Source organism: Phascolarctos cinereus, unplaced genomic scaffold (assembly GCF_003287225.1).
Source record: "Phascolarctos cinereus isolate Bilbo 61053 unplaced genomic scaffold, phaCin_HiC Scaffold_4;HRSCAF=312, whole genome shotgun sequence".
In the NCBI taxonomy this organism is placed as follows: Eukaryota; Metazoa; Chordata; class Mammalia; order Diprotodontia; family Phascolarctidae; genus Phascolarctos; species Phascolarctos cinereus.
In genome coordinates this window covers 88,419,880-88,438,757 of record NW_027555847.1, presented here as the reverse complement: position 1 = coordinate 88,438,757, position 18,878 = coordinate 88,419,880, and the positions used below count along the sequence as shown (strand labels likewise).

General features: G+C 38.9%; 1 protein-coding gene across 2 annotated transcripts in view; it reads right to left on the bottom strand.

Annotated features, from left to right (window-relative positions):
- QRICH1 (glutamine rich 1) overlaps positions 1 to 18,878 on the bottom strand; it is a 79,691-nt gene that overhangs the window by 60,271 nt on the left and 542 nt on the right. The window contains exon 1 of one of the 2 annotated variants that reach the window (XM_020998968.2): positions 18,205 to 18,802. The exons of the other annotated variant lie outside the window; for it this stretch is intronic. The gene's annotated coding sequence lies outside the window, so the exon portion shown is untranslated. Of the gene's footprint in view, positions 1 to 18,204; positions 18,803 to 18,878 lie in introns of those variants that run through there. 2 annotated transcript variants of the gene reach the window in all.

Below are 18,878 nucleotides of genomic sequence, written 5' to 3'. Positions count from 1 at the left end.
TAACAATGTGGGTTGTGAGAAGAGCTAATGATTCCTTCCTTATGAGAGGACTATAAGGCATATAATAGGAAAATACATCTCATAGTATATAGAAAGAGCCTTTCTTTTCTACCTCTAGAAAGTTTATAAATGCAGCCAGATCTGAAGACAAGATAAACAACTTGAAATTCTAACCTAAAATACCCATACACTTTAATTCAGAGATTCCAGTAAGTTTATACCCCAAAGAGATCAATGACAAAAAGAAAAGTCCCATATATACCAAAATATTCATAGGCAGTACTTTTCTATAATAGCAAAGAACCAGAGATGCGTTCCAAATCAAGAAATGGCTAAAGAAATCATAGTACATAAGTGTAAAGGAACTATGAGAAATGACAAACATGAAGAATTCAGAGAAGTATGAGAAAGCTTATATATATATAAACTGTTACAAAGTGAAGTTGAACAACGAAGACAACAATGTAAATGGATAGAACCACAAAACAATCAACACTGAATGCTGCTAAATTACAGTAAGCAAATTAATCCCAAAAAAGACAAATACAAAATTTGAAGAGATGTGAGAAAATATCTCTTTCAGCTTCTTTCCAAGAACTGGGGGCCTCTGTAGAACATTGCATATAATGTCAGATTTTTTTCCCCCAATGTGTTGCTTAGTTTTGCTTAACTGTTTCTTCTCTCTATGTCTTATTTTTAAGGGATGAGGTCAGTGTAAACAATCTATACTTAAATGATGTGCTTTTTGGGGGGTGGAGAAAGAGCTAAGATAGGAAGAGAAATCTATGTACAGAGGAAAAGCCTATCTCAACTAGCTAAGTGGGAAAAACATCAGGGTTAGACAGAGAAGAAACAAAGTGTGATATTGCTTTGTATATGGTTTCTTTTTCTTGTTTGTTTTTTTGTGAGACAACTAGGGTTAAGTGACTTGCCCAGAGTCAAACAGCTAGTGAGTGTTGTGTGTCTGAGGCCAAATTTGAACTCAGGTTCTTCTGACTCCAGGGCCAATCATCTATCCACTGCACCACCTAGCTGACCGTTGGGGTTTGGTTTTTTTTGTGTGTGTACTAAAAGGTTGGAGTTCACCTGTCTGGATTTCTACATGTATTTTTTAAATGAAATACGGAAATTTGTACAAGGTCTAAGAAACAAAACTCAATATGTATTCTAATAAAGACTCACATTTTAAGCTTAAAAATGTGACAACAGAATTGGGTTTGAAGAGACATTTAGGTAATCTAGTCCAAATCTTTCTGACTGGGCACCTCAACAGTAAAAAATTTTGAGCAAAACAAAATTTTTTCCTGAAAATACTAGATTTTATTCACATCTCAGTGATAAACAATAAACTTAACAGAATCACTAAGTTTCTTTGTATATTTACTATGTCATATTAAAATACAATAATACATAAACAAGCAGACAGTTATGATCATTAGATGTGGCCTTACTGGAAATTCTTAACTAATATACTAGTCTCTTCTCAAATCAAATTTCATAATGTTTTCTATTTTAGAAATTTTATATACATGAACTACCATACCAAAATATTATATACGTCATAAACAGAAAAAGTAGGAATTAAATATAAGATGAAACAATATTTAAATAATTTTTATTTTATTTACTAATAGTTCATATAACCTTTTTGCTCTTACTAAAATGTCAATATTTTAGTGAGAGAAATGTGATTGAATAATGTGCATTGTTTTTTAAAATCTTGGCTTAATATTCTAATATGGCAATAAGCTGCAATATGCTAAAAGGGAAGGAAAAAGTGACCAATCCACTTTATGCAACTCTCACTCTTCCCAAGATGCCTTGAGCATGTGACCATCAGACAAATGGCCCAAGTGAGGGTATCAGAGGCAATATGTATGTGAATTTTTACAGTTTTATTTTATATTTTATTTAAAATATTTTTATAAATATTAATAGGGGGATGGAGAAAAGAATATGGGCAATAACCATACTTTGCCCGGTGGGAGGTGTTTCCCACAGCTACACTGCTTCTTGAAGGAGATGACCACCTTTAGAATCCTACTGAAGGAACTGCTTTGCTGGCCAGAAGAACTAGACTGAAGAACTGACAAGTCATCTACCAAGCTAAGCCTGACATTGAAATTTATCCCCCTTTTCCACTTCCCATCTTCACTTTCTGCACTGTTAATAGACCATCTTTTGAAATTATGTACTTTTTGAAACAAACCATTCTCCATCCCCATTCTTTGGCATTTAAAACCTAATGCCAATCGTGTTTTCTGGCCATGGTATACAGTACTCCCCTCAGAAACACTTTGCTCCAGCTAAACTGGCTTCTACATTGTTCTTCATACATGACAATCCGTCTCTCAGGTCTAGAATAGACTCCCTCCTCACTTTTCCTCTTATGATTTCTAGTATTCTTCAAAGCTCAGTTCAACTTTCTAAGCTAAGCCTTTCCTGATCCCTCCAGCTTTCTTTACTTTCTCCCTAAAATTACCTCATTCACTCTTCTTAAAGACATATCAGACCATTTCACTTTTTGTCTTTGCATCCACAAGCCCTAAGACATTAGCAAGCGCTTAATAAATGCTTGCTGATTTACTGATATCTTCCACCAAGATACAATCCTCTGACCTGGGTGCTTCCGGCTGGCCCCATCTGCCATATTGTCTTAGCCTATTCATGACCAGCCTGCCTGTCTCTGTTGCCCAGCCTTCTGAGGGAGTTTGGGAAGGGAAAGAGGAACTAGTAGTCCACCCAAATAGAGCAGCCTCCACCAGATACAGACAAGTGCTGCCCCACATTTTATTCCTGCATTCCTGTTGAACATCTTACAAATCCTTTTGGTTCCACACTTTTGATTCCACTGATCCAATCTTATCCCCTCATTTCATACATGAAGAAATCAAGCCCCCCTCCACTAATTAATCTGCCCAAGGCCACAGACTAATCAAGTAGCATGGCCAGCATTCAAACATAGGGTCTCTGATTCTAAATCTAGCGCTCCAACTACACTAAGCTGCCTCACAATAATCCTCGAGAGATAACTGGCATAAGTATTATTTACCCTTATTTTAGATTACTAAACTAACTTGGAGAGGTCACAAAGTCAGTACTCAATGAGTACTAGGAAGCAAACTCAGAGGGTCTGCTGCCTCCAAGTCCAAAGCTCTTACTACAGGCTTTAGCTGCATCTGTGGGGTAGCCACGGCCATCACACAGAATTATTAAGAACTCCCTGAGGTCTCAGAACATTAAGAGTCAGCTCCTGACCAATTAGGAAGCAACTAAATAATGTGGACCTTGTTAAATGTATCACTGATAAACAAGTAAATTGTCAAAGTTTTTAAAGTTATAAAAAGTCTTAGTGTTTTTAGTTTTTCTTTTTCACTAGGTACAAACAACATTAATCCCACCAAACTTGAAGAATTACATATAACAGAAAAGACATAACTTCTTGGCAAAACCTTTGAGGGAAGCATAAAAAATGTTTTTCCAATTAATTCCTAGTCTTCATTAATATTTTTGAAAAAAAAACTAAGCAGACTAAAGTAGTCTCTCTGAATTAAAATCCTATGACAGTTTAGCCAATCCTTTAATAAAACTTTTACATTTTACAGACATACATTGTTTTTACCCAACCTTCACATAAAAATGTCTCTACTCAAAGAGCCATCCATTGTGACAAATAAAATGGGGGGCTGACGCAGTTCAGCAAAACTATCACACACATTGTTCTACATCCGTAGTCACCTACCTCTGTAAGGGAGATGCATTTTCTCATCTCTTTTCTGGGGCCAAGTTTGGCTGTTATAATTACATAGCATTCTGTTTTATTTTAGTGTTCTTTGCATTTACATTGTTGAAATCATTGCATACAGAGTGTTCTCCAAAGTCTTAGTGTAGTTTTAAGCTTTAATAACTTCAGAAGTACGCTACAAATTCACAAAACACATCTTTTGAAAGATTAAATTTCTAATAGAAGAAATTTATTTAGTTCTGTTAATTTTAAATAGATGTCTAATTTTTAACAAGTTAGGGCACGTTGTCATGCATTCATTTGCAACAATTTCTACATGACGCTTTCTGAGACCAACAGAAGTTTTGGGAGCAGTAGAGGATGACTGATAGAAGTCAACTACTCTTATGTAGTTGGTCAGCTCAGTCACCCAACCCAACTCCATTAGACTTTTTCTTGTGGGTCCTCAAAACTGTTACAAATAAATCACAACCTCATTCTAGGGATTATCTTAAAGCTAGCATTACAAATAATGCAATCCTTTCAGTCACTGAGAAGCCATTTTGAAAACTTTTTACAAAGTTCCAAAATGGATCAGTGACACACAGCACAAGAAAATGCTACAGCTGAATTTTAATAAAATTGACATTTAAATATTTTAAACAATCTTTCAGATTTTTTGGTAAGTTTATAACATTAATTAAGTCATTAAAGCTCAGAACTGCACTAAACTTTTGGGATTCTCTATACTATTTTCCTAATTTTGCTGTATTTCCTTGCGTGTTTGTTCATGTAAGTTTTCCCATTCTTCTTTGACGTCTTTATCATAACTATTTCTTATCACTGAGCAATATTCAATTACATTCATATACCAAAATTTGTTTAATTATTCTCCAATCAACAAGCACCTGCTGTTTCGAGTTATCTTCTTTCCCTTGTTTTAACATGAGGCATCCATGTAGTACACCACTGTAGCACAAGATAATGTGGCCTGGACAGTAAGATGTTTGTACTGTTTATTGATATTAAGGACCTTTAGGAATACCTTCCTTACCTGAACCCTGTGTAGTTACAGTGGCTAAGCTTGGCCTGAAGAAGAGATATATGAATATATATTCTTGTTATCTTCACATAGGTGCGAAGCTATGAGTGTGAGCACTGCATATACCTATTTGTCCAACAGGGCAAAGTGAAGTAAAAACAAATGATACAATTTGCAGGGTGCTGCTAGTAAAAGATACACACACACACATATTTATATATACATACATATACATTTTTTTTTAAAACAAGGATAAGCAACCAGTCACTGAATATATAAACTGAATGCCCAGCACTATCCTCTAGGAATTTCAATGTATTGCATCAAAAAGGATACGGTCTTGCTTGCTGTCTTGGGGAGGGAGATGAGGAAGGAGGGGGAGAAAACTTTAAAACTCAAAAGCTTATGAAAGTGGTTGCTAATAAATCAATTAATTTTAAAAAAAAAAAGAAGATAGGGTCCCTCTCCTATCCAAATAAATTACAGCCTTGAATACCATAAGGCTGGCAGATAAGATTATAGCATCACTGTACGTGATATTGGAAAGACTGTGGAAAACAGAAGTGGCACCACAAGCCTAGAAAAAGTTGTATGCCTCAATTTAAAAAAAAAAGTTAAAGGACAATCTGAAAACTACAGATCAATGAAGTTGTGATTCCTGGCAAAATTCTAGACTGTCATTAAAGAGATTGTCACTTAACAACAAAAGGAAGTAGAGATCACAAAAGGCCAGTATAGCTACATCAAGAACAAATCATGACAGATTAACCTAATCTCTTTCTATCCACAGGGTTACTATAAGCTTATGGTAGTTTACCTAGATTTAGAGATGCAGGCTAGATACTAATACAATTAGGTGGATTTTGAATCAGTTGAATGGCTGTATTCAAAGAATAATTATTAATGATTTCATCTTAACTTGGAAGAAAGTTTCCAGAAGAGTGCTCCATAGAGTTATGCTTGGTCCCAGGCCATTTAACATTTTTTTCTAACTTAATTAAAAAAAAACAACACCACCATTATTTATCTTCCTTCCCCACCAGTCCCCTATCAGAAAAGAAAAAAACTTTTAAAGAAATATTCATAGTCAAACAAATCAAATACCCACATTGACTATGTAAAAAGATATATCTCATTCTGCATCATGAGTCTACCACCTCTCTATCAGGACATAGGTAGCATGCTTCATTACTGGTCCTCTGGAATCTTTTGTTGGTTACTGCACTGACCAGAATTCTTAAGTCTTTGAAAGGTGTTAGTCTTTATTATTGTAATTATTGTATACTGTTTTCCTGGTTCAGCTTACTTTACTTCGTATCAGCCAGGTTTCTTTGAACTCATGCTTTTTGCCAGTTCTTACAGCCCAATGAAGTTCTATTACATTCAAATACTTTGTTCAGATATTCCCCAACTGATAAGTACCCCCTTAGTTTGCAGTTCTTTGCAACTACAAAAGGAGCTGCTGTAAATATTTTTGCACGTAGCGGTCTTTTTTCCTCTCTGATTTGTGGTGGGTATAATAGCTGTGTCAAAGTACATGGACAGTTTAGTAACTTTACGGGCACTGTTCCAAACTGCTTTTTAGAATCGCTGCACCAAGTCACAGCTCTACCAATAGTGCATTAATGTGTCAATCTGAGAGGTGGGAGGTAGAATCCTAGTTATTTTTATTTGCATTTCTCTATTTATGATTTGGAACACTCTTTTTCATCCAGCTACTGATTGTTTGGCTATTTTGTCCTTTGAAAACTGGCTATTCAATGGAAAAAAAAGAAAAGAAAAAGAAAACTGGCTATTCAAATTGGTAAATGGCTCTTATTCTTATAAATTTGTATCAGTTCCTTACATATGTTGGAAATCATACTTTTATCAAAGAAACTTGCTGCAAAGACTTTTTTCTCCAGTTAACTGCTTCCCTTCTAATGTTAGCCACATTCAATCCATACCTTTTTGAAAAAAATTTTATTTTTTCCTAATTAACAAATATCTACCTCCCCTCCCACTTCCCCAAATTAAAAAAAAAACCAAAAACCAAAAAACAAAACACAACCTTGTGACCAATGTGCACAGTCAAGCAAAACAAATTCCTGTACTATGTCCCAAAAAAGTTTCAATCTGCACCCTGAGTCCATTACCTCTCTGTCACGAGGTAGGCAGCATGTTTTTAAGAATCTTTAGGAATTATGGTTGGTCATTTTATTGATCATAGTTCTCATTCCCCATAATAAGGAGGGTGGATTAGAAGGGTGTGCTCCACAAAAGCGCTCCAAGTTTGTCTGCTTCCCTGCCCATTTTCTCTTTCCCTCACTCAGAGCCCAACCAATGGTTCTCATCCCTTCTTTTCTTTTAAACTTCTCTTCACAATCCACCCTCTGCGATTAGTTTCTTCTGCTTAAAACGAATCCATCCTTTAATCTATCCTCCATTTTATTCCCCCTTTTCCCTTCTCTCCTTTCAACTGCTTCCCTTTTGAGCAAAATGTATTTCTGAACATGTTTATGCTTTCATCTTTTCACTAGCTTGAATGAGAATAAAGTTTAAATGTTTCCTACTCTCATCAACCCTCCCTCTTTGTATAGTCTTCTATTTGTACTCAAACTCTGCGAATTTCCCCAGCCTCTCCTCTTTGTGTATCCTTTTTCCCTTTCCTTTCTAAGATGATCAAAATTCTCACTCTCTCCCCCCTCCACCCTCACCCCTACCCCAGGCCTTTTGTTTTATTAAATAGTCCTTACATGGCTCCTGATTAGTGTATCATCTTCCCATATTAAAACGTAAGCAGTTCATCTCTGTTTAGTCCCCTTATGGTTGCTCACTCATTTAGCTTTTATGTCTCAGAACTTCTGTGTTTGTATTTCAAAGTTTCTATGCAGCTCTGGTCTTTTCATCAAGAATGCTTGGAAGTTCTCTTTTTAATTAAAGATACTTTTTTTTTCTCTTTAAAATCATACTCAGCTTTACTAGGTAGGATTTTTTTGGTTGTAAGCCTATCTTCAGCCTTCTGAAACATCATATTCCAAGATCTCTGATTCTTTAAGGTTGTAGCTGTGAAATCCTGTGTGACTAACTATAGCTCTTCAGTACCTGAATTCTTTATGTCTGCTTGTAGACCTGAAAGCTCTTAATTTTGGTTATGCTGCTCCTGGAAGTTTTTATTTTGGACTTTCTTTCAAAAAGTGGTAAGTGGATTTTTTCTACTTTCACTTTGCCATCAACGTCTAAAAGAAGCAGCTTGTGCAGTTTTCTTTTATGTCTTGAAGTACAATCTCTAGGCTCTTTTTGGGTCATGGTTTTCATGTAGGAATGGCAAATACTCCAGTATCTTTGCCAAGAAAACCTCAAATGGGGTCACAAGGTGTCAGACACAACTGAAATAACCGAACAACACTCATATAGTCCAATGATTCTTAAATGATCTCTCCTTAATCTGTTTCCAAGGAAAATTGTTTTTATATCTTTATGTTCTTTTGTTTTTTGTTGCTGGGTTTTCTTTCTTTTTTTGGCCTTTTGAATTTTACTATTTCTTGTTGTCTCATGGAGTGAATACCTTACTTTTAGTCCATTCTAATTTTCAAGGAATCTGTTGCTTGGGTAAGGTTTTATATCTAACTTTTGCACAAAGCTGTTAATTCTCTTTCCAATTCTTTCTTCTACAGCTCTTATTTCTTTCATGAAATCTTTTTCCATCTCTTTAAAAAAAAAAAGCAACAAACTTCTGCCTCATCTCTTCTAGGAATTCTAGTTGAATCTGTACCCAAGCTTTTTTTTTTTTATTTATGGCTTTGCTTATAGATATTTTAGAGTTATTCTTTCCTGGGTTTGTGTGTCTTGAGCATCCCTGTCACTATAATAGCTCCTTATGGTGGGATTTTTATGTTTGCTCATTCTTCTAGCCTTACTTTGGACTTTTGTTAGGTCTAGCCTAGGCACTTCTGAAAGGAATGGCTGGGGCTGTATTTGGTACTATTGTGTGTTCTCCAGAGTCCTGCTGCAACTTTCACAAAGTATTGAGTATTGTGTTATTCTAGTACCTCAGGGGCAGATTAAGCTGGGGGACTTGCAATATTTCAGTGCCATCAAAGTGGTCTGACCCATGGCAAAGTCTAATATCTGCTTTTCTCAACCCCAGTCTGAGCTATGCAAGTTCTAACCTGGGCTTGGACAAGATCATGAGGCCAATGAGTTAAGACTTGTTTGAAGTTTCAGTAGATTGCTCTGGACTCAGCCATTACTAGCCAGCTACGAAAGTTCTGCTAGTTCAGAGTAGCAAAACTGTAAGCTTTCCTTTGATTTGATGTTCGTGCCCTAGTTATTCAGTTCTAGGCTTCAGATTAGGTTGGAAGCTGGAATGGAGACTTCACTCCCGGGATCAGGGCCACCTCATTAGTGCTTGCTTCTATCCTTGCTCTTCTTTCAGAACAGAGCCTGGGGCCTGAGATGATCCTTGCCCTGGACTGCCATGCTCAAATGAATATCCTCTCCTTACTCCAAACTGGTAATGAGTAACAGAGCTGCTACTTGCCACCTCTTCTTGGTTCCAGCACAAAGTCAAGCCCCTCTGTGTCAAATCTAGGCACTCTTTCTGTTGCACAGAGGCTACAGATAGGCCCTCATTAAGTCTGTATCCCAGTGTCCAAAGACCTGTCTCCCTATGCTGACCTGGGATAGATAAATAATTCCTTATGATTTTATTTTTAATTTCCTGTTCAGGACTTGGTCTGATGAACTTTCTAGATTTTTGGGAAATAACTGTGGGAGAGAGTTCAGCAATACTACTTCCTTCTAGTCCACCATCTTGGCTGCTCCTTTTCTCTTTAACATTTTTTTTGACAGTGACTTCAAGGCATGGATCAGGAGTTGGCAGACATTAGAGTAAATATTTTAGGCTTTATAGGCCAAAAGGAAAATCAAAGCTATTATGTAAAGAAACAATGACAGGAAACAAATGTCCACAATTTTCTTTATTGATACTACTTAAATTTTAACTTTGATCCATAGGTTCCCAAAGTGGTCCATACTGCCCCCTGGGGGTGCTGGAAAGATGGGGAGGGCAGTAGTAGCCTTGGTTGCAATAGGGGGGCGCTATAAATAAGGGTTGAATAAAATGAATAAAAATAAGGGTTAACCTAACCCCAGGAAGGAGCTGATAATTTTTTTTAAAGGGGGCTGTAGGCCAAATAAATTTGGGAATCTCTGATTAAAATATAATAACACTTGAGTACTTGTTTTTTGTAATGTAAGTCTAATAATGATAATGGAACTTTTTTTTGGGGGGTGCATACTAATATTTACCTTGACTGTGGTTTAAAGTTAGTATTCCCAGTTGGAACACTAATGCATTATTGGTGGAGCCCTGAACTGATCCAACCATTCTGGAGAACAATTTGAACTACGCCCAAAGGGCTACAAAACTTTGCATACCCTTTGACCCAGCAATACCATTGCTAGGTCTGCATCCTAAAGAGATCATAAAAAAGGGAAAAGGACCCACATGCACAAAAATATTTATAGCAGCTCTTTTTGTGGTGGCAAAGAATTGAAAATTGAAATGGTTGAACAAGTTGTGGTATATGAATGTAATGGAATACTGTTGTTCCGTAAGAAATGGTGAGCAGGCTGACTTCAGAAAAACCTAGGAAGACTTGCATGAACTGATGCTGAGTGAAGTGAGCAGAAGCAGGAAAACATTGTACATAGTAACAGCAACATTGTGTGAGGACTGACTTTGATAGACTTAGCTCTTCTGAGGAATACAAGGATCTTAGACAACTCCAAAAGACTCATGATGGAAAAAACTATTCACATACAGAAAAAGAATTATGGAGTCTGCATGCAGATCAAAACATACTATTTGCTCCTTTTTTTTGTCTTCTTTCCCATGGTTTCTCTCATTTGTTCTAATTCTTTTTTACAACAGGACTGATGTGAAAATATAGCTAATATGAATTTATATGTATAGCCTCTATCAGACTGCATGCTGTCATGGGGAGGAGGAAGGAGAAAATTTAGAATTTAAAATCTTACAGAAGTGAATATTGAAAACTAAAAATAAATAATTTTTTTTTTGGTCTAGGCAATGGGGTTAAGCGACTTGCCCAGGGTCACACACCTAGTTAAGTGTTATGTGTCTCAGGACGGATTTGAACTCAGGTCCTCCTGAATCCAGGGCTGGTGCTCTATCCACTGAGCCATCTAGCTGCCCCAAATGATTTTTTTAAAAGAAATAAAAATATATTTATAGCAGCTCTTTTTATGGTGGCCAAGAATTGGAACTGTGGAATGGCTGAACAAGTTGTGGTACATGAATGTAACGGAATACTACTGTGCTATAAGAAATGATGAGCAGGAAGATTTCAGAAAAACCTAAGAAAGACTTACATGAATTAATGCTGAATGAAGTGAGTAGAACCAGGAAAACACTGCACACAGTAACAGCAATATTATGCCATGATCAACTATCAACTTGGCTCTTCTCAGCAATACAATGATCCAAGATAATTCCAAAAGACTCATGATGGAAAATGCTATCCACATCCAGAGAAAAAACTATGGAGTCTAAATGCAGGTCGAAGCATACTATTTTCAAGTTTTTTGAGGTTTTTTGTTTTTATTCTTTCTTGTGGTTTTCCCCTTTTGTTCCAATGCTTTCTTCACAACATGACTAATGTGGAAATATTTTTAACATGATTGTACATGCTTAACCTGTATCAGATTGCTTGCTGTCTTATGGAAGGGGGACGGAGGGAGAAAAATTTCGAATTCAAAATCTTATAAAAATGAATGTTGAAAACTATCTTTACACGTAATTAGAAAAAAAATGAAATATTATTAAGTAGGGGGGGAAAAGTTAGTATTCCCTGTCATTAAAATTAATTGCAAGTGTTCATCTGTTAATGCTGATCTTTAGGGAGATTTTACGTATTTCAGCTTTGAAAATATCTTTTCACAGATATGTACTGCAAAATGCCAATACCAATCCCATAAGTAAACAATTTTAATTTGAGCATATTTATCACATGAAAAGCATTTATAGAATTCTATTAGATTCTTTTTTTAATGTTTTACTATTAGCATGTCATCATATTGCAGATTAATTACTTCCAATTGAAGGTTAAAGGGAAAAGTTCCTCAACTGCAGAGTTAAATCAGTTTTGAAATATTGACATTTGGTTGGCACTTGCACTGAGATCCAAAAAACACTGCTGGAACTGTAGTTTGAGCTCAGAAAAAAGAATATACCTACTTCAAATTTGTTGGGAATGGAGACCTTACTTCTTGTGAACTTTTGACAGGATAAAGTAGAGCCTGATATTACTTGTGATTTAAGCAAACTTAGTTGTCCTTCAACTGACTTTATCACAATATAAGTTTTGCTCATAAACACTATTTTGCTTTGTAATTTTAGGCTGAATTCACTAAGAAACATTAATGAATCTGCAGCAAAAGCTAATTTCCAAAGCCATTCGATGTTCAATAACAGCGGTTGAGAGCGGTCTCCTTCAGAAAAATGTCAACACTGGCCCTGAGCTTAAAAAAAAAGAGTGAGTATGTATGTGGGTGCATGTAAAAATTTTCTTCATCTTTCTCTGTTTCTATATGAAGGGTATGTTCAAGTAATAAAATAAATAAAATGACACAGTACAGCAATATGCTTGGTAATGGAAACACTTGTTATAAGTGCAATCATTGCACTTTTAGTGCACAAAGCAGCAGTTTGAAGGGATGAAAGCACTATATGTACTCTGTCAAAACTGTTCAACTCTGCCACTGTACCAAGAAAGCAGCCACAGTCAATACATAAATGAATGAATATGGCTGTTTCAATAAAACTTTATTTAAAAATGTAAAAACCATTTTTAGTTGATGGACTGTACAAAAACACGCAGCTGATTGGATCTGGCCCCCAAACCACAGTTTGTTAACCCCTGGTGTAGATGGAACAATTATCAAGTCTCCAAATGACTCAAATATGAGTAGGATATCTAACACAGTGGATGAGTCAGGATACTCTTCTCCTTCATTTAAAAAAATTTTTTATTGGCTAGAACAATTGGGTTGAACCTAATAAGATGAACCGTATTAAGGATAAATGTGAAGTCTTACACGTGGGCTCAAAAATCCAACTCTACAGGTGTAAAATAAGTAATATATGGCTAGACAGTAATTTATATGAAAAAGATCTGGGATTTTAGGGGACTGAAAACTAACAATCAGTCAACAGTGTGACTTGGCAGCTAAAGAACTCATGTGAAATTGGACTATAGAGAGGCATATAGCTTCCAGAAAAAATCAAGTGCTAATGACACTGAACTTTGTCCTGGCACTGTGTTTAATATTCAGTACTACCATTTAGGAAATGTTCGGAGAAGGGAAACCAGAATGTAAAAGGGCTTTGAAATCATGCTCTATGAGAACTGGTTGAAAGAAACCTAGAATATTAAGAGCCTTGAAAAAACACAGGGAGGACACCGTATTTGTCTTCAATATTTGAAGGGCAGCCCTGTAGAAAAGGGATTAGATTTGGTCTGCTTAGTACCATGGGTAAGAACCTAGAGTAATTAGTGGATGTTACAAAGAGGCAAAAACTTGACTTCCAAGGAGGGGAAAAAAAAAGGTCTAACAATTAGAGCTAACCCAAAATGGAATGGGCTGCCCTAGATCAGTGGATTACCCCGCACTGGAGGTCTTCAGAGAATGCATGACCATTTGTCAGCTATGCTGTAGCAGGTATTCCTTTTGGGGATTTGGGTTGTCCTAGACTTCTGATGAGGTCTCTTCAGATGTGATTTTATAATGAAACTTACATGTATGGTACATTTACTATGGCTCACAAGTTCTACAATGGGAAATAAGAGCATGTCTTACTACCCTGACTCCTTTCCACAAAGGCTGTCAATTTTGTGGTCCTAAATTACATGCTAGTCTCATTCCCTGTAAATATGTAGCTACTGCCAAAGTCGCTGCACCAAAGAATAAGCAATTCACTTTCTGAATGTAGAATATTATTTTTAACATACGAGGAGTATAGAGTTCTTCCTATTATTTCCTTTTTATTATGAAATTAATTACTCACCAAAAGAAAGCTATTTGATATACAAAGAACAAAAGAGAGGATTACAAAATTGTGAACTTTTGTTACATAGTTTAAAACAACGATATAATCATTTATTAGGTACCTACTATTGCCAGGCATTGTTCTAAGCACTAGGGATACAAAGACAAAAAAAAATGAAATAATCCCTTCTCTTAAGGAGCTTACTTTCTATCAAATGTATACACTTTTTACAAGTGCATTTTAAAAGGCAGTAACAAAATTGCCATTTGCATACCCCTTCTATGTATTTTAAATGTTGTATCTCTTACAATTCACTAATTACTCAAACAACAACAGAAGACCTTCACTGTAACAAATAAGCAGAGTCAAGCAAAATATACAAACTTTCGCCATGTCTGAAAATGTATGTCACATTCAGCACCTCTTGTCCATCACCTCTCTGCCAAGAGATTTCTCCTGTTATTTCTCTGCCTCCAAGTGCTTTGAAAAAGCAGATTTACAAATGGTCAACTTTTTAAAAAGAAAAATATAACTGAGTCTACAGCTTTCTCAGAAGTGCTGCTCACACTTACCTTCTTCTCCTTCACCCATCTGCTACTGTGATCTACTAGAAATTAAGACTCTGCCAGTGGCCACTTATTCATCTCAAACTAAAAATAAGCTAATTTTTGTAGGCTGTCTACTGACTAATTTCTTTTAGGGTAACAAGTACTTAATCATCATTTTTTCAACCTTTGTAAACCTTCTGAAGTCCTTTTCACATGTAACGTATCTGTCCTTTCTACTTGGACTAGGCTAGTCCTTTGCAAGATCTTTTATATCTCTAATATCCCCTTATGAGCTGCAAATACAGTGAGCACTTCATAAATGACTGGACAAAAGGTTTCATTTACACTGTTTTCTAGGGAGCCCCACATATACCTCCTCAGTTAATTATTAGAAAGGCTTCTTGGGGCAGCTAGGTGGCTCAGTGGATAAAGCACTGGCCCTAAAGTCAGGAGGACCTGAGTTCAAATCCAGCCTCAGACACATAACCTTACTAGCTGTGTGACCCTGGGCAAGTCACTTAACCCCACTGCCTAGTCAAAAAAAAAAAGAAAGAAAGAAAGGCTTCTTTTCATGAATATAACAATTATACTTTGGGACTCAGCATAGCAGTCCAATTTATGACCTATAACATTTGAGATCGATTCAAAATCAACTTTTCTTCAAATAGAAATGCATCAAAATTCAGTTTCATTTTAGCAAATAATGCATTTGTTCTAACTGAATCATTTCCAACCTGTAAGTTTCTTGATCTAAAGGGGCATAGCCCTAATTCTTGGAAACATGAACACCCTGGAGTTTATGACGAAAATAATCCATTAAGTCATCAATCCTCAAACTTAGCAGAGCGAGTCACTGATTGAGGAACATTTTCATTCCACATTTATTTTGTAAAAAATAAATTTTCAAGTAAGAATTTAAAATTTGGTTTCCTAACAGAGTCCATGGGCTGTACTTACAATTATGTAATTCTAGTTTAAACAATGAAACAGAGCCATTTAACCTCATACTTATAAAACACAGTACAATCTTTCCATTTTGGAAAAGGAAAGTCAACTCCAATGTAGTCACGTTAGAAAGGAAAAGTTAATAGCAAGAAGCCTAGACACTATGCAAAAATACTATGAAAAGCTTATGTCAAATATGTGCCAAGAAATAAAACAGCTAGGTGCTCTAAACTCATTTGACTAAGAGATAAAGTAAAAGAAAAATCTGTGTGGAAAAAAAAAAGCATCATTTGGGTACATGAAGAAAACAGGGAAATCCACAATGTACAGCAGGTGAAGTTAGCAAACTTAAAGAAACTGGGCCATCTGAGAGTTTGTACCCCTAGTACTGAGGTTGACAAGCAAGGAGAATAAACCATCTAAACCTCAGCTTTCTTATTTATCAAACCCCTATGAGGTAGAAGTGAATGTATTAAGATGCTTGTTTTACAGATGAGGAAGCTGATCCTCAGGAAGATTAAAAGATTTGTCCATGGTCAAAGGCAGAGTTGGAATTTGAACCCAAGTCTCCCAATTCAAAGCCCAACATTCCACTATACCACGATGCCTCTCTAATCTTTTATTTGAAATCATACATGAAATAGAGGTTGGTGTTGTGCTGAAATAATCCTACATTATATTTAGAAAACCGGAAGGGGACCAAAGTATAGATTGTGCCCCTTATGTGATTAATGTTGAGGTTGATAATTTTTTATCAACTAACAAAATCACAGCCTAAAATTTATACAAAACTATGACAGTTCTCTCTTGGAAGTTATTGGCAATTTTTAAGCTCAATCTAGCTGATCAATTAAAATCCTGAATCCTAATCCTGAAACTTGGCAGCATCACCAATCTTCTTACATTTAGAGGAACAGCCTATGCCAGACAACAACCTGTTGCTGGATATAAAGACAAAGTTCTTCCACTTTAAGGTTAATTGAAAGTTCTAAATGACAGCTCTAGAAAACACTTTGGGATAGTTTATAGAACTTTAAAAAAAAAAGCAATGTTAATTTTAATAGGCAGACCTACTTCTAGCATGGGAACTTTCACTCAATATGTTTTATGTATTCTGATAGTTTCCCTGGGTTCTTAATGTAACATTCTGAAGAGCAAATAAGTTCTTTCCATCCTCAGACTCTTTTTATGTTCTGACATTTTAACAGATAGTAAGTTGGAAATTAGAGGTTTCCATTATTACCAAATTCCTGAGTTTTTTCCAGTTTTTGCTAACATCCCCTTATTTCCTCCACAAAACTTAAGTCCACAAGCCTTTCAGACACAGATTTAGAGACATTTTGTTCTAGAAAATATGCTTCTCTAGAATTCAGGTAGATCGTTGCAGGTCATAAAACATTTGGACATACTAGAACCTAGCATAAGAAAGCAATGCAGAACATAATATGCAAAGGAGGATGAGATTCAACATCTGTGGAAAATGTGGAAATAAATAAGTGGCCTGTATAGCAGTGTAATTCTTCTGAGTTTTTTTACTCCTTAATTCTTCCCCCCCAGATTTCTATAGATTCTCCGAGGGAAAGATAAAAGAAAGGATCTTTTTTGTTTTGTCATGGCCAACTTTTCTAACAGGAGCAACCTCTGGCCCTTAGACCAGACAAATTAAACCCTGGGGGTAAGATGACAGACGAAAATTACAGAGGCTGTTTACCCCAGTGGTTCTTCCCAGGTCTGGGCAACACAGCACAGTGGGAATGAGTTGGGGTGTGCTTACAAAAGAATCAATTTTCAAAGACCAGACAAGTACTACCCGAAGGAATTCTTTAATAAACAAATTGCCCCATCCTGACATAAAAGCGACAGAACAAGGAGCTGATTCGGAGAAAGCCTGCAGGCCGAGCTTTGGACGCTCTCCACCGAAGGGCAGAGCGGTAGCTCCCGGCTCTCCACAGAGCACACACCGGCTCATCAGCCCTCGGGTCACTGGATCCAGATAGAGGATAAAGGGCCAACCTTGCCTGAGGACCCCCCATCCCCATCCCCAGCTGAGAAGGGGCTGAGCCCCATTCAAACGTCACGGTGACCACAGCCGAGCCGGGCCCAGGGGGACGTCGGTAAGGGGGGGGGGGAGGCCGGAGGGGGGGTGACAAGAGGGACGGCGCCGCGCCTGGGCAGACCGCGCGTGCCCGCCCCCCCCCCTTTCCCTGCGCAACCGGGGCGAGGCTCCCTCCCAATCCGGGTCTCGCGCCTGCCTCGGCCCAACAGCGAGCAAGGTTCGCCCCTACAACAACTGAACCACCCCGGGGGTGGGGGAGGTAAGGGCAGGCTCCCGGAGGCGCGGCGAAGGCAGGCCCCAGGCGCGCCCCTCCCGGTCGGCCCCGAGAGCCACAGCCCAGTGCCCGCGAGGCGCCCCGCCCCCTCCATCCGGGCGCGCCCCCACGCCTGGCCAAGAAATAGACCAGATTTCCCACCCTCCCCCCCACTTGCCCCAGGCCCAGGCCCGCGCGCTCTCAGAACGACGGCGCACGGCGGCGCGCGCCGGCGGGAGAGAGAAGAACCCGCTTTGCGCGCGCGCACCCGCCTACCCTCCTCCTCCCTCCCCCCCACCCCACCTCAGAGGCCAGGCCCGAGCTCGCAAGCGCAGCCCCCACTACCAGCACCCCTCCAGCTAACCCAAAGGGAGGGGGTTGGGCAGCGGAGTCGCCCGGGAGACTAGGGGTGTTCTCGGCTGCCCGGAGACGCCCCGCACCCTCCGGGGCCCAGTAGACTCGGCCCGCTCCTCTCAGCTCCCTCCGCCGTTGTGTAGTGGTAGCGGCGGCGGCACCCTCTCGCTCGCTCACTCGCGCCGTGGCGCCCCCGGCACCCTCCCCACCCGCGCCACAGGCCTTACCGAGTGCCGCCGCCGCCGCTCCGCCCACGGGCCCCTCCGTGCCGCCTCGGGCCCCTGCTCTACCGTCGCCGCTTCGAGACCGACAGGATTTTCCCCTCACAGCTCCCTGGGCGCCATCTTACATTCAACCCCGACAGCCAATGAGCGCCGAGCTCCTCTCTCGCGAGAACGGAGAAGACAATTCCCGCGAGAACTAACCGGGGCCTCCTGGTCCGCCTTAAAGGGAACGCGTTCCGCTGCAGCCCCCGGGCGTCCTTAGATGGACATTTTTTCGGAATTAAGAGAGTTTAAACGGATCAGTGTACTTCTCTTTCCCACCCTTCTTTCTTCCTTCAGTCGGCAGATGAACATCTCCGCTATTCTCCACCGCTACCCCCAGTAATAGTGGGTTATGCGGGTCAGGGCGGCCTACAGCCCTTGGCCTCAGTTTCCCTCCCTGGTCCTTGCCTGGGTGGTTAGACTGCCCTTAGATATCATGGGAGATCAGGGCTTGAGGCTGCAAGGGCTTGGCCCAGGTGTCGCAATTAATGGCCCATTCACCAGACCAGGCACTGAGAGTGGCCCCCACGAGACAACCAAGGCCGTTCCTTCTCGGGTGGGATCAAACTCGGGTGTCACTCTCCTAGCAGGGAGGGGGCCATCGTGGGGTGGGGAGGCTGGGGCGGGGCGGGGGC